Raw genomic sequence first — 8,843 nt, forward strand, 5'->3', positions numbered from 1 at the left:
AGGAGCGATAGGAGAAAGGAAAGCTATGCTTTGTAATGATCATTCTTCTATGAAATATCCGTGCTGCTCACGTGCAAGATAAATGAAAGAGTTCAGCTGCGTGTGTTCTCAGGCCATGCGAAAAATATGGCTTATAAAATTGGTTGCTGACCAGACACTCAAAAATATTTTTTAAACTTATATTTATCGATATTTACCGTAACCTATGTAGTGCAAAATAGGAATTTTCACATTCTTAACTTTATTTATAAAGCCTATTTAACTTTCTTTTCCATAAAGCAATTTCAGTTTGTGTTCCATTTCTGTTGCGCAAATTATGATCAAACATTTTTGTGCAGATAAGAGAAAACACACTGAGAAGATTACATTAGTTGCACAGTACATATCTGTACTTAGTTTATGTATAATTATTACAAGGAAATAATGTGTATAACCATGGGCGTATTTAAGGGGGATTCAACGAGTCCAACCCCTCTCTTTTTTGGTTCACTAAAATTACCAGTTTCCTTGTTCTATCCGCCTGTTCATAAAAAATTCCTTCGGACTTATTTCATTCTCTTAAATTAGAGACGTATAGGACGGGATACGGATGGGAAGGAAATTTCGTAATTCCGTAATTCCACACACCAGATGGGACTGCAGACCAATATCTGCAATTTCCTGATAGTTTCGGAATTTCTGCGATAAGAAACTGCATTGAGACTATCAAATCAATTATTTTTTCCCCTCGAATCATATTAAAGAAATTTGGTTCTTAAAAACGTAGTGACAGAAGATGAACAGAAAAGTATCAATACTTCGTGACTACAAACACACAACTTTGTCGGGTTCAACATCCCCTCCCCCCATGCTCCCCAACAAGCTTCCGGCCAGCAGTGTCCTGGATTTTCACTTACGAAATAAAGCAACCCTAATCATACCAAAAGTTGATCCATCCCTCCCCCCCCGTGAACTATATATACGCCCATAACAATATCCCATACTGAAATGGTACGATATAATTATTTTGAATTTTGTACTGCGAAAAAAGCCGCCTCATCTCGTTACCCCGAATGCATTAATTGGTTGGTTCAAAACTTCACCACTAAGGAGCCTATCGAGACGAGACATGGCAGCCTTGGTCTCGTTCTCGTTGAGCGTTGTAAATGTCTGTCTCGTGTTTATTTGTAAATGTCTCATTGACAGTCTCGTCTCAATTTATAAACATCCGTCTCGGTTTGGGAGGGCAATTCTCGTTCTCGTCTCAAGTCTAGAAAAATATAGAATTAACAACGTATGCAGGCTTATCATTATAAATACAAAAAAAAAAAACCTTTCTTAATTTTTTATTATTATCATTATTATTTTTGACTCCTCGTTTCGACGGTACAGCCCTCGAAAACTAACTATTATCCTGCTTATATATGCAAACCAAACTGCTGATTCAGAATTACCAGGAATGAACTGGCGTTGTAATTATTATACACAAAATTCATGATTTATCTCAGGAAGTCGCATGTTCCAGGTTTGACTCTCGACCTGGGCATGACTGTTTCCTTCTGATTGACATTTCATTGAACTGGAAATTGTTACATGGGAGGATGTTTGCTCGAGACTTTGGGGACAGCTAGGAGGATGCTTCTATTGTTAATGTTAGTGTTGCTCACGAGACGAGGCATGTTCCGTCTCGTCTCATAAAAGGAGATGGGACAAGTGAATGTTTTCGAAATGAGATGGGACAGAAGAAAAAGTTCGTCTCTTATCATGGCAGGTTGGGTGATACTTAGATTGTGCAGTTGGTAGTAGTGTGTGTGTGTGTGGGGGGGAGGGATGTACTCCTGCACCCCGACTTCGAATACAGCTTGTAGTTATTCATCTTCATTGTAGCGATTAGCCAAAAGTGGGAAGAAATGTGATGTTAGAGATGATAATTAATAAATAAATGATAATAAATTAACCATGCGTTCTCATCGTTGCGGTTAAACAAAGTGAACGGAAAAGCGACGTAAAAGTAGGCTAAATACAAAAATTTGCAATATATATATTAACTGAAGAAAACTGTCATTTACTGCAGGAAATTGAAAAACTCACCGTACCTTTTTATACCGTATCACCTCTTATATTGCAGAAATTGGCGGGTAAACCAGTGTGTTCTAAAAGTATTATCTTAAAATTTGTGAAGAAAATATTATGACGAAAATAACTGTAATTCCAGAAAAGGCATTCCTATAATATTAAGTTCTTGCCAGTCAGAACTAACCTATGTATTCGCAATGAACAAGGCTGTTCACGTGTTCAGCCATTGACTGTTACAAGGTTTGCTTTGTCACCCTAATGGGAAAACAACCCTCTACCGAGTGGCTGAATTATAGTAAAGACTGCTAGGGCATAATTCATCTCCAAGAAATGGAGCACAGATTTTTGCACTGGAAGTTTAAGATACTTGTTTTACACGGTAACAAGTGAATTTTATGTCGCTTCCGCGACTCATGCTAAGTTGACGGGACGAGCAGAAGCCCCGCCTGCACGCATTTCTAAGTGATGACGTCAGAGGACCTCCTGTCTGTGGAGAGGACGTTTTCAAATCTGTGACGTAGTAGGTGAATTTCAGCGGTGTTTGAAGGCGTGTTTCTCGAGAACCGAAACAAATATCGCCGAGATATTTTGCACATCTCATGTTTGTGTCATTATCTGTAAAATGAATGGATTTAAAACGTTTTTCATGTCAAAGTGGAAATGTCCATTTTAACAGAGAGCGATATGAAGCAACATGCACAAGATAAGTGTGCCTTAGCTCTTCTTACAGTGTGATTAAAATGAGTAACAGTGTTCGTAGCAGGGTTTATTTCTGCCAGAAGTACATGCCTTTCGCTGGACGCCATGCGGAAAATTTCTATAAACAAAACGCTGCGCCTGCGCTTCCGTCTAGAGCGTCCCATAAGTTTTAGAGTTAGGATTTTTAGGTGCGCACCGTCTTTTTGTAGTGAAAGTGAGACCTCTCTGGAAGAAGGACTCAGTGTGTCAAATGTTGCTTCAACGTGAGAATGGAGCTAATGTTCCAGCACCTTTTTCCCCCATTTTGATAACGTTTCCCCTTCTTTCCCTTTTCTGGTACATTTATCTATTTTCCTCCTTTTTCGTGTTCTTAATCGTGTGACAATTACTTTTGTCACCAGTCTTTTTTGTAGTTTATGTGAGTGTATTTTAGAATTTCGTAAATACTCTTAACAACTTTCTTTAGCCAGTTGTGCTTTTTGGCTTTTCTTGGATTTTCGGTTCTAGACGGCGAGGGTAGGAAAACAATACCGAGTTGTGGAATTTATGACACTAAGGGTGACTTTTACTTGTCCAGCAATAGGAAGAACGTCCAAGTTGCCGACCGAGGGGGAGTTCTTTCGCAACACGTGTGAGGACTGCTCTGTTTTTTTTCTCTTCGCCCCAACCCCCCAAGTGGACAACGAGGCTGTAAGAAGGACCACCGTCCAGCATTTTTTCTAAGCTAACGAACTGCGAGGCGGTTGATTTTTGAAGTTTCAAGTTTTCCTTAAATACACCTGGACTCCAGAGGACCGACACAGTTTAGCGCCATAACCAGACCGAACACCATCTCCGCGTCACTTTGCGCGAGATACGGAACTTTGCTTTGTTTTAACCTTTCGACCGCGTCGTGTTAATTGTCGTGAGTGTGTGATCACAGTGACAGTGCCAGGAATTGAGACTGTGTTAATTACGTGTTTCACGTGCTCCAGTTGTGTTTTTCCCTTTTTTGTAAGGAGGGACATTGAATAAGTATGGGCGGCTGAAAACTACGAGAGGGACGGGACCTTCGGGTTTCCGATTACTGCTGCCATGAAGCCAAGAGAGCCCGACCCTGTGGCCGAGTGGTTAGCACATCGCGCTGCGACGCCAAGGGTCCCGGGTTCGAATCCCGGTCGGGCTTGGTTGTTTGTGAATGTCCATTCATCAATTTCATCATTTCATCACTCATCCCCATCTTCGCAAATTAGCCAAGAGGCACAAGACGCGAAGTAAAATAAACTAAATCAATCAATCAATCAATGAAGCCAAGAGAAGAAGCCACGACCCTTGCTTAACTATACGACGCCTTAAGTCAAGAGAACCGCACCACGACGCTTGCATAACGGCGTCTGAGATGAAAGCCACGCCACAGCGACAACTCGCATTGCCAACCCAGGTGAGAGACAGTACGACAACGATGAGACGGATGTTACGCCGAGAAAAGGAGAAGAGATAGAGAAAAAGATGAAACAACGTCAGCCCTTAGACGACCCGACGCCCTGCGTATCGCCGAACGGCCATTGAAGCCACGATCGGATGCAACGCCCCGAGCAGACAGATGGAAGCGAGGTGCTTTTTCCGCCCATCTTCGTCGCCGCGATGGAAAAAGGGAAGAAAAATGAATGTTACGTCGAAGTCGAAGAGACAGTTTTCGCCCGCCAGGAGGACAGACTGGCATAGCCACGAGTGTCGTCGGGACGCCGCAACAAGGACCGTTGACATCAGCGAGGACCACGCCGCCAATGACTCGGTATAGTATCCTCCAGTTATCTCTTTATGTGTGAGAGTGAACATTTGTCCACCTACGTCGCCACTGGTTCGTCATAAGACAAAGCGAGATGAAATCGAACAATGTTGCCTGCAATTACTAATTATTTTGGCCAATCAAATCAAAAGTACTATAAATCTTCAAAATTAAGAACCTATTTCGCTCACCCTTCGAAATTCTATAAATGTAAAAGACCTACGATTTGTTATTGTTTTTCCTATTCTCGCGCCGAGTATTTATATGATTAATTATAGGTTTGCTTTAACTTTGACCGTGCTCTTTGATATATATATATGTAGTAGAAAACTAGGTACTAAATAGTATAGCCGACTTATTCATGTTTAATATATCCTAGTTTATATTACAGTCGTTTTTATTATCAGCAATCGTGTACTTGTAATCAAGTTAATTTCCCCTTGTCATTCATTTTGTGTATGCTTATTCTTTTTGCATAGTAGCGCCTCAACAAGTGTAATGTCAATTATTATTTACTTTTGGTAACTATGACGCCTAGCTAATCGCGTCTCGTATGTGACAGAGTGCTGGCCGCGCTTATTTACATTGAAAGCAAGCCTAAGGGGCTGATAGAAATCTCAAATATTCGAAGGTACACGGGAAATAAACCAAAGATATTTTATCATGTAAATGGTATATTGTGTTCACCCCTGCAGCGTGTGTGTGTGAGAGCATGATTGAATGAGAGTGAGGGGATATGTAATGTGTCATATTATCATTGTTGTGTTTATTTTTACCGAATACACGTATATATTCGTTATCCTATAGGTGTTCTTGATTCATTTATATATAGGTATAGATGTATATCCTCGTATGGTCGATATTTTGGTTTTAGTCCTGAGTTTGAAGCATAGCTTGTCACCATTGACCAGTTTTCTATTATTACAACAATTGTTATATTTATTATTGCTATAAATGAATAACAGCACCACTTTATGCACGACGTGGCTTACCGCCGGAGGTGTAAATAACCGACCCGGTGACACGAACCTGGAATTAAACCGTTAGCTGGTGGTAGGATTCGTGTTTCCTTAACCGGAGACGCGAACCAAGGACCGACGACCGTCCAATCGGGCGGCCGCGGAACCCTGAACCTACGGACCAGCGGTAGAGTAGTTTGGCACCTCGAACTGGGGACTTCGGTCTCTGGACGAATTGTCAAACCCTTTACAATCGCTTTTCCTCCCCTTTTTGTGTCCTTTTACTTGCGTTGTTAAATATATTTCCTCAGCAAATCATTGAATTTTTATTATGTTTTTTCGCGACGCTTTTCTCTTTAAGATGTTTTCACATTGTTAACTGAAATTGAAAGACCGTACTGATATGCACCAGATCGCCGTTATTTTTTTTTAAGATAGAAGGAAGAAGGAAACGCAGTTTGGTCTTGGAAGCAGTGAAGCTACAATGTGTTTCTGAAGTGGTGGGTTTCACGTTTCATGTGTGCGTAGTGGACAGATATTGTTTGTGGATGTAAGTTCCTTACCTGCTTTTTCACTCTGTTAGATCCTGTTAGTGCATGTACTTTACCATGCCGAAAGTGCCCAGATCCCGATTTCTCAGTCTGGCTCAAGAATTTAAGCACGAGTTCATAGAAAGTGATGGAACTGTTATTCGATGCACGGTTTGTGATACGGGAATCACATTAGATGAAAACCACCAGAGATCGCATCCAGCAACATATTTCCAGCTCTTAGCATCAAGAGAACAAGAATCTGCAAGGAAGTAAATCTCGGCAGCCTCTCTTACGCAATGCATTTGAGCAGTGTTCTTCCAAGAACCAAAATTTAAAGGAATTTAATGTTGACTTGTGTGCATCTTTTACACAGGCGGGGATTCCACTCAAGGTGAACCATCCGGCCTTGAAAGGGTTCCTTGAAAAGTACATACGGTTGTCAATGCCCGATGAGAGTACGTTAAGGAAAAACTATATTGAACCTGTGTATGACGAAACTGTTCGTAAAATTAAGGTGAAAGTGTCAGATTGCGATATAGGTGTCATTCTGGATGAGACGACAGACTCAATGCAACGATATGTTTTGAACATTTTGGATTTCCCTCTGACAGGTGAGGAAGTTAAGCCCATGTTACTAAACATGTATGAGTTGCAGAAAACCAACGCCAGTACAGTGATGCAGTCATTTATTGTGTTCTGTCAAAAACTGTGGCCCGGTGGAATTCAGTTCGAAAAAGTTGTTGTTGTAGTTACTGACCAGGCGCCCTACATGCTTTCGGCATTTAACCAATTGAAGCCGTTCTTCCCTAAGTTAAAGCATGTAACCTGTTTGGCCCATGCCCTTCACAGGGTTTCTGAATCTATTAGGAACGGATACAACATTGTAAATTAGTTCATATCTGATCTGAAGAAAATACTCCTTAAGACCCCGAGTCGCATTCTTGCCTACAGAGAAACTACCTGCCTGCCCTTGCCACATTTCCCCATCATTACTCGCTGGGGATCATGGATTGAGTGTGCTGCATTTCTGTGTGAAAATTTTGAAAAAATTAAGGAGTGTGTGCTTTCCCTGGATTCAACCGACGCAGGTGCAATTTCCAAGGCACAGCAATTTCTTCTCCCAGACAAGATAGAAGATTTGCAAAAATAACTATTTTGTGTACATTCCTACAAGTACCTGTCGACAGCCATCAAAAGCTTAGAAGAACAAGGCATTGAAAAGGAAAAAAACAATGGGATATCTTTACTACTGTGAGGGGGCAGTTAGATGGTTTTGCCAGAGACAAACTTGAGGCTAGTCTTGACAAGAATCCGGATGTTGTGGAATTTGCCACTTCCACAGAGTTGCCATTCCGAGTGTGATACGTTCTTGTGCACAATTACTTCACGCGTCGTATTATTTTACTATTAATATTAACTTAATAATACTCAGCGGTGAACGATGAGACTCGGTGAAGTACACAGACTCCTCTCAGGTACAGGGATAGCGTTAGGCAAAGACAATATTCGCAGCACAGAGAAATAAAACCACATTACTGCCGTATGTATAAACTGAAAAGTTTTATTCTTTATTTATTGCAATTATAATGCAACTATACTTGAGACGAAGGCGAGGATTTCGCTTTGTCGATGAATTGACTCAATTAAAACGCATAAAACTCAATGCGTGGCTATCGGCAAGCCTATGATCACATAGACCTAGCTTGCGCCCCGAACTACCACACCAAGAGATATGCAATGATAACTGAGCCAATATTTGCTCTTTAGCCTTTTATTTCCAAATTAATCTTTAGGCTAACTTTATTATTTGACGTAGAATGGTTGCAGTATTGTGCATATCATCAATGCATGGCTATCGGCGTACCTATGTTCACATAGGCCTAGCTTGCGCCCCGAACTACCATACCAAGATGTATGCACAACACCGAGGAGTTCTTTTTAAGTTTAAAAGCTTCGTCGATCCGTGGCGAAAAAGTGTGATGATTCTTACGCGATATCCTCGCTTTTATACTATTTTCGAAAAGACAGATTAAAGTACAGATGAATCATTCACTATCTACAAAAGGATACTATCAACAAAACTGACATCTATACATCTTTAGAAATACAAATTCGTATAGTGCACTCTTGCAAACATGAAGATACATTAAACTACTCATAACAGAGCATAAAATACAATAAACATTAAACAAAAGATATATATTACAAACAGGGTGCAATATTACATATAATAACAAAGAAATTACGCTTTCTTTTACAAAAATAAATACATTAGTGACATATCTTCTACTGGTGACGTCACATAAAAATGTGGATCATATCATCTGCCCCTTCCTTTCGGAAACTAAGTTTCAGGAAGGAAGTCATCTACTTGGAGGAAACTTAGTTTTTTTTTAAAGTACAAACTCTTTCTTTTTATCCTCCGAAGAACGCACCAGTTTTAGGTTATCCAAGTTAACCTTACGTAATTCTCGTAATTCTTTAGTCCTTGGAATTAGCAATGTCACAACATTATTTTCCACTTTGTCCACTAGATAAGGTCCTATCCACAACATAAATAACTTTTGAATGGTCCTATCTAGTGAGGAGCTTAAGGAATGGTTTTTAACCATCACGAAGTCTCCAACTGTCACTGTCTTGGCGTTTCCTTTCTGTTTTAATTCCTTCGACAACTTCTTCTTCTCCCTGACTTGGGCTAAGAATAATTTGGACTTCCAATCCGGTTGGGCTTCTTCCCGTTCGGGCCAATTGAAATGTGTTAGGATCTCTCTGGGTATAGAATGATTGAAGAATAGTTCAGCAGGCGAATATCCAGTTGTTTCAGAAATA

The sequence above is a fragment of the Lepisma saccharinum genome, chromosome 6 (genome assembly GCF_977018435.1).
Source record: "Lepisma saccharinum chromosome 6, izLepSacc3.1, whole genome shotgun sequence".
Classification (NCBI taxonomy): domain Eukaryota; kingdom Metazoa; phylum Arthropoda; class Insecta; order Zygentoma; family Lepismatidae; genus Lepisma; species Lepisma saccharinum.